General features: G+C 34.1%; 1 pseudogene; it reads right to left on the bottom strand.

Annotated features, from left to right (window-relative positions):
• Nucleotides 1-7176: 7176 nt before the first annotated feature.
• LOC122097226 lies at nt 7177-7273 on the bottom strand (annotated as a pseudogene).
• Nucleotides 7274-7791: the final 518 nt, after the last annotated feature.

Raw genomic sequence — 7791 nt, 5'->3', positions numbered from 1 at the left:
TTTTTTGCTTATGTGGTGCTGAGGAATTGAACCCAGGGCCTCATGCATGCAAGGCAAGCGCTTCAACACTGAGCCACCTTCCTATCCTCAGATAGAAATATTTAATATATTTTTGTATCTATAGTAGGTTTATGAAATCATCATTCGTTATAAAATAAAATGGAAACAAAAGTTAATGAGGAATAAAACAAGGAATTGTCAAATGTTTCTTGTTGAATTGAATATGTATTGCAAGAATCAGTTTGGGAAAACCAATTTTACTTTAACAAAATAAATAATGGCTATTAATTTCAATCCATGTATTGCCCATATCATGGATCCTCACACATGAGTGTCAAAATCAAACTACACTTTTTTGCCTTTGTAATTAAATCACCTGTTATAATTTAGGAGATAGATGAAGCAATCAAATAAAGATTAAAATAATAGTGGGTCTATGAATTAGAGCTGAAAAAGATTTTAAATATGATAATAGGCAATTACATTGCATATTTCTTACTTTTACTCTATTGTCATGTCCCTCATTCCCACATTAGGAAAGTACATAGAAGGTTCTCACTAAATTATGTGTACAATTATGAAAAAAATGTATTGAAAAATATGGGCACCGTGTGGTTTTAGCTTATTGAGACCATTAGGGGTTAGTTTGTTTTTGAAAACTTGCAACACGTTGTGATGGAGATGAAGGGAGGGATGTGCATATTCTGTAAAATTGGCTAGAGGATTGCTCCCAAAAAGATAGTGATGAATTCTTCCAAAAGATTACAGTAAAATCACTTTCACAACCATGTTCACTGCTGCATGATTCACCATAGCCATGTTATGGAAACAGTCCAGATGCCTTTTGGCGGATGGAGGGTTGGAGAATGTGTAGCACATATACACAATTGAATTGCATCCATCCATTATAAAGACTGTTAAATCATTTGTGATGAAATAGATAGATCTAAAAATGTGTTAAGTAAGTTAATTCAGAGCCAGTCACACAAAGGACCCATGTTCTGTCTGTATTTTGAAGCCAAAATTTATGCAAGTTTAGACAACAGTATTAACCAACCCATGCTATTTGCTGAGGATTAGTTAAAAGGTTTATTTTCTTATAAAATGGAACTTTTAATCCTACAAAATGAATATCAGAAAACTATCACTTGGAAGGTGTGAGGGGAAGTCAAAGGGAAGGAATAAAGAGTGCTATGAAGGAAGACAATGAAGGCATAATATTCAATGCAGATAGTATGAAACTAGAAAAAATAAAGTGGGGTGAGGTTTGGAAGTGTGTGGGAAAGTTATTTAACGATCCATTGTACTTATAAACTGATTTGTTGAAGGGAAATTTCTTCATACAATTATTTAATAAAAATATAATTAAAAACAATGGAGATATCTGATCTTAAACTGTGTTCTCTTACACCATGAGTCAATATAATAATTTCCTCCTCAGAAATTTTATCTGCAGGTATTTTTCTCACAATGCAATGAATATTAATTCAGCACATTGCATATCCTAAATAGACACAATATAAAAATCACAGTAAAAATATTAGAATCATCACATTATAAAATAACAAGTAGAAAGTATCAAATACTGCTTGTTTTTCCAAGCACTTTACCTATGATATCTAATTTAATACTCACAATAATACCATAAAATGGAACTACTTCTATTTTTAATTCTCAGATGATGATATTGAAGACTTCTGAGTTGGAATTACTATTACAACATTGCACACATGGTAAGTGTTAGCATGTGGCTCATTCCCACCATATCAAATAAACTCATTCTATTTTATGACTAAAATACCAGCATTCAGTCTACTAATTCTAAGAAAATTGCCCAAAATTGTTGGGCACACTCTAATCATATCTCCCTTTAACTTTGTTAGGAAATATTTAACAGGTAGATGCCGGTGGCTCACGTCTGAAATCCAAGCTAGTCAGGGGGCTGAGATCTGAGGATCACAGTTCAAAGCCAGCCCGGGCAAGAAAGACTGTGAGACTCTTATCTCTAATAAACCACTACTAAACTGGAAGTGGCACTGTGGCTCAAGAGGCAGAGCGTTCACCTTGAGTGGAAGAGCACAGGGACACTGCCCAAGCCCAGAGTTCAAGCCTCATGACTGACCAAAAAAAAAGAAAATAAGTAACTGTAATATGAAAACTCTAAGTTCATAATCAATTTATACTTCCCTGGCGAAAGGAACTGCTAAACTATAACATTCTTGATTTCTCGCTGAAAATAGTAGAAATCATATACTATCCCATGACTGAACTCTGCACTGCCTGGGGACCACATCTCTGTTTAACACAGTCATAGTGAAAGAACGACCTGCCAAATCCTGTTGGAAACAGACTGCAGATCTTATGGAAACAATCATTTCCACATTGCTCACCTAAGTTGTTTACCATTAGAAGTATTTTGATTGCTTTTACACCCAACATTTTGAGAGAAATGTATTACTTTAAAATGTTCTTAAAGCAAGACTGATATAAAAATCACATTTGAACCCAGATAAATATTTTACGTTTCATATACCCCAAAATGCACTCTGACCTATCATTAATTAATTAATGTTAGGAACAAGAGGTTAAAACTCATAGACACCAAGACTTACGTATGAATTTAAGACTCTCCAACTTGTGAATACAATTGGTTTAAAAAGACATCAATACTACTGCATTTTTTCAAAATGTATTATGATAATGATAATGATGATGATAAACTATTAACACTTGAAAATAACTTATTTTCTTGGGCGTAGGACACAAAACACAAGATTAATCCTAATCATTTTAAAGACCTTTATTTATACTACAAATTCACTCTTCTACGTATACAGATTCTAAAACTAACTAAAGTTAAGAGACACAAAGGAAATAATTTAACTGCATCATCTACATTCAAAGGACTGTGTTAATAGAAAACAAAGTTATACTAATAATTAGCCTATGAAATTCACTTACATTCTATTATTCTATTTCATTTACTTTCATAAAAATTGGGTTTTCATAAAATGATGCATAAAAAGCCTATATACCTACTTACATTTTCAGATCTTAACAATATTTATTTCGAAATGTCTTTAGCTCTACAGTCAATGAACTGAAATAATACTTAAATAGTCAAAAGTTTTTTCATAAATTTAAGACTCGCTCTGGAATGATATTTATATTGGAAAAGATATTTAAAAAGCCTTATTTGTTAAAGTTGCAATAGTTAATCCCACAAAAGAGCCATTCTTGAAGATCCCTTTTCATGTACAAAACAACTTCAAATACATCCACCATTTGGAGATGACACATGATTGTTTGTTTTTGAAAGGAATATCTAACAAGCATATCCACAATACTGATTTTCGGGCAATAAGATGGGATATTCAAATGTAATATGGAGTTGATTATCTCTTAGAATAGATATGATCTTACTAAGAAAGTTATTTTCAACAGAAATCTGGAAAGAATTTATCGATCTTGTGTTTCACAGGAATAACCAGAGAGTAATACTTGTTTGGTCAAGTCAGTCAAACCCACTTCATGAGTATATCTTAAATGTATAAACAATTTAAGAGATCAAATACATATTTTGTACTGACAATCAGCTTACACCAATAACTTACTACCTAATTATGTCTGTATCTTCTCACCTAACATATAATAAGAGCAGTCTCTTTTATCTAACTTAATGTTGTAAATGCTTTGATTATGATGATGTTATTATTTGACAACTAAAATGTACAGAAGGGTGGTTCCATAGAGATGACATGACAGATACTGATAAATAAAATATTACAACACAGTTAGATCTTTTCAGGCTTAACTTGTTCACATTGGCAAGCAACATTGCAACAGCACACACATACATATACACATACACACATGTGTGCACATGTACACACACACATATACAGGCATGCTAAATTCAGGGTTTATTGTACAAAAAAGTTCAAATAAAATATTAGTGATTAGGACAAATGATAATTTACCTCATTACAAAATAATACACAATCCCGTCATCACGGGTGTTACATTTTACTTGCCTTGACACATGTGACCACTTAATTTATTTTAATTAAGTAATTCATTCATTTGTTTGGTGCTAATACTAAGGCTTGAACTTAAGGCCTGGCTCTGTCCCAGAATTTGTTGTTTTTTTTGTTTTAGTTTTCTCAAGGCTAGCATTTTACCGCTTGTACCACAGTACCATTTCTAGCTTTTGCTGGTTACCTTCAAATCAGAATCTAATGGATTTTTTTACTTTTTTCTTCTTTTGGGGGTGTGGGTCCGGTCTTGGGGCCTGAACTCTGGGCCTGTGTGCTGTCCCTCAGCTCTTCAGCTCAAGGCTAGCGCTCTACCACTTGAGCCACTGTGCCACTTCTGCCTTTTTTTCTTTTTGCTTATGTGGTGCTGGGGAATCAAACCCAGGGCTTCATGCATTCAAGGCAAGAGCTCTACCACTGAGCCACCTTCCCAGCCCCTGGACTTTTTGTTTCTTGGTGTGGTTTCAAACCTCAATTGTAAGATTTCATCTGTCTGATTAGCTAGGATTAAAGACATGAGCCATCAGCGTGGCTTCTATTATTCTTTTATGCTTATCTAATGCACATATTTAAATAGTCATTTAAAACGTAGATGATAAAAGCAAGATGTGCAGTGATGATATTGTTCTGTCAGAAATTCAAGTTAGTAATGTAAATTTCTTCTTAAGATCATACACAAAAATATCATGATATAGTGTAAGAGAACTCACTATTGAACATATAAGCTTTAAGAGCTTTCTAATGGATCCAATATTTATTGTTACCCAACATTATAAAAAAATGTATAGTGCTGTAGTAAAATCGAAGTCCTTTGCATGACTACTTAAATTCTTTTGTTTTTTTTTTTAAAGACACTTGTTTTCATCTAATAAAGTAGGCCTGTCTATTGTTTTCATGTGATTTTGGTGATTGAAGGTGATTAATGAGAAGTCAAACATATTAGTAGTCCTTTGCTATCTATCCTCGCTTTTTCTTCTTAGAGAATATAATCAAAACAATAGATCGGGCTGGGAAGGTGGCTCAGTGGTAGACCGCTTGCCTTGCATGCCTGAGGCCTTGGGTTCTATTCCTCAGCATCACATAAGCAAAAAGAAAAAAGCCGGAAGTGGCACTATGGCTCAAGTGGTAGAGCGCTAGCCTTGAGCTGAGGGACAGTGCCCAAGCCCAGAGTTCAGGCCCCACCCCCGGACCCAAAAAGAAACAAACAAACAGCAGTTCAGAATCAGCATGATATTATTGCTACATAATTATCCTAATTTATTTTGCTTTTATGTTTTTGGTTTCCTCATTTCACTTTCTGCTCTGACATTTCCCAGATCATTTTTATAGAAGTCATTATTTCATATTTTCTAATTCCTAGAATAAGCTGCACATAAAGACACCCATGGTCCTCATTTTGAGTCTGTACTTTTGAATATTGAGGAACATTTTTCCTCTGCTCTCCATAAATTCCCTACTCTCAAGTTAGAATAATTTTGAGTAGTAATAATGGAAAAAGAGAATAGAAATCATGGTGAAAAAACATATGCAGAAAATTCACTGGATATTTCTGACCAGTTCAATCTATGTAGGGAAATACATGGACACCTTATTCCCATTGGCATTCAAAGTCTCTGGTTAGGCAATTATGATGAAAATGAGGAACAAGATGAACAAGTGAGGAATGATATCAATTGCAAGAATTAAATGGAGAAGGATTGAAACAAATTTTTTCTTTGGGCTGCTGAAAATAATCAGCTTACAACAGTGTGGAGACTACTTTCCTAAAAGGCCACTCATGTGAATACTAGGGATGACGATGAATATACCCAACTTCATTGGGAAGCCTACAGTGGACACTTAGACATTTTCCATGAGTTGGTGGCTCAGCGGCAGATGCAGTAACTGTAGATGGCTGGACACCCCAGCACAGTGCATATATCTGGAATAATACCAGTGTGGCTTCTTTTTTACTTCATCATGATGCAGATACCAATGCCAATACTAAAGGCCTCTTGACCCCCTTGCATCTTGATGCTGAGTATTGAGATAGCAAAGATACTTTGGATCTACTTCTGTTGAACCCTTATGTCAATCCAGGCCTGAAGAACAACTTGGAAGAAACTGCATTTGATATGGCCAAACAGAAAATTATGTATCACTACATCTTTGAAGTTGTGGAAGGCTGTACAAATTGTTCTCCTCAGTCCTAATGGTTTGGTTAAGTTTCTTAAATTTCAAAAATGACAGTCCATCCTTTTATGTCCATACAAAATATTTTCACAATCTAAATAAAAGAAATCTCGTTGTTGTTGTTGTTGTTGTTTTTCGGTTGGTTGTGGGGCTTGAACTCTGGGCCTGGGTGCTATCCCTGCGCTCTTCGGCTGAAAGAGAGTGCTCTACCGCTTGAACCACAGCTCCACTTCCAGTTTTCTAGTGGTTTATTGGAGATAAGAATCTCACGGACTTTCCTGCTCGGGCTGGCTTTGAATCGAGATCCTCAGATCTCAGCCTCTTGTGTAGCTAGGATTATAGGCGTGGGCTACTGGCGCCTGGCAACAACAATCTCTTACTGTAAAAATTCATGGATTCTGTGGAATACTTCCAAGTGAATTGCCTGCATTTGATGTCAAAATATATTCAAGAGTTTTTATATACATCTATAATGATTTCTGCAGAGTTGGTTAATTTTTAATCAGAAATAATTTTAACTTATCTTTTGAAATGAGTAGTAGAGAAACTAAAGTATTTCTGGTCATTGTCTGAAAATAGTATATTTTAAAATATTCTATAATCTATGTTTGTATAATGTCCATAATCTTTTTTTATTCTCTCCTAGTTATACTCTAAATTCTACATTGTTTTATAATATATAGGTTCATTTGTATGTCCTTTCAGATTGCATTCCAGATAGAAACAGTTTAAGATTCTTTTTTTTTTCCTAGGTCCTTATACTATTTTATTTCTTTGGAGAAAGTGACAAAGTTGTCTATTTTCAACAGTTTTGTAAAAGTTATGCTATGTAAAGGCCTTTCTAAGGTGAAGATTTTATACACTGAGGTCAAACTAACTTTTAATTATATGAATTACATGTATTATTACATTTGCAATTTTGTAATCAGCTTTTTAATAACTGTTTTTCATTTCTTGAATCTGAAGAATGAAAAATATGCAATACTTCACAAATTTTCATATCATCCTTGTGCAAGTGCCATGTTAATCTCTGTATTTTAATTTGGGTATACGTGTTGCTGAAGCATGTAGTGTCCTCTAAATTTAAGTAGTTAATGATGCAATCTTTAAACAGGCTTATATCCTTGGGTGCCTATTTGTAACAAGGAAACCTTATTGTTCCTAACAATGCAATTGATCTTATTTCCCTAAAATTCTGTGAATACTGGAAAAAATTATATTGTTCAGTCGATTGCTCATATTTGAAATATTTTGTGTCAATAATTATTTTAAGTCTTTTTCATTTGGGATTTGATTGTAATTTCAAGAATTTATAGCTAGGTCCAAAGGTGATGGCTTTTTCAAGTACTTATTTATCTAACTGAGTTACCTTTGTGGAGCTAATGGATTGAAAGTAAGCCTTGCTTAAGAGCTACTTCTAAACCTCTACAGCTGAAATTTTCCCAAATGAGGTCTTACAGGCACAAATATCTCCCTGACGCTTTACCCTTCTTCCATGTAGGAGCAGACCAACCAGAATATCTTACCCTGACACCCTAGATTGTCTTACTTGAACAAAACAAATCTTAGTTACAAGAGATCATAG

This window comes from Dipodomys spectabilis, unplaced genomic scaffold, assembly GCF_019054845.1.
Source record: "Dipodomys spectabilis isolate Male_0828 unplaced genomic scaffold, ASM1905484v1 ptg000418l, whole genome shotgun sequence".
In the NCBI taxonomy this organism is placed as follows: Eukaryota; Metazoa; Chordata; class Mammalia; order Rodentia; family Heteromyidae; genus Dipodomys; species Dipodomys spectabilis.
Note: the sequence above shows the minus strand (reverse complement) of the source record. Positions and strands in the feature narration are given on the sequence as shown.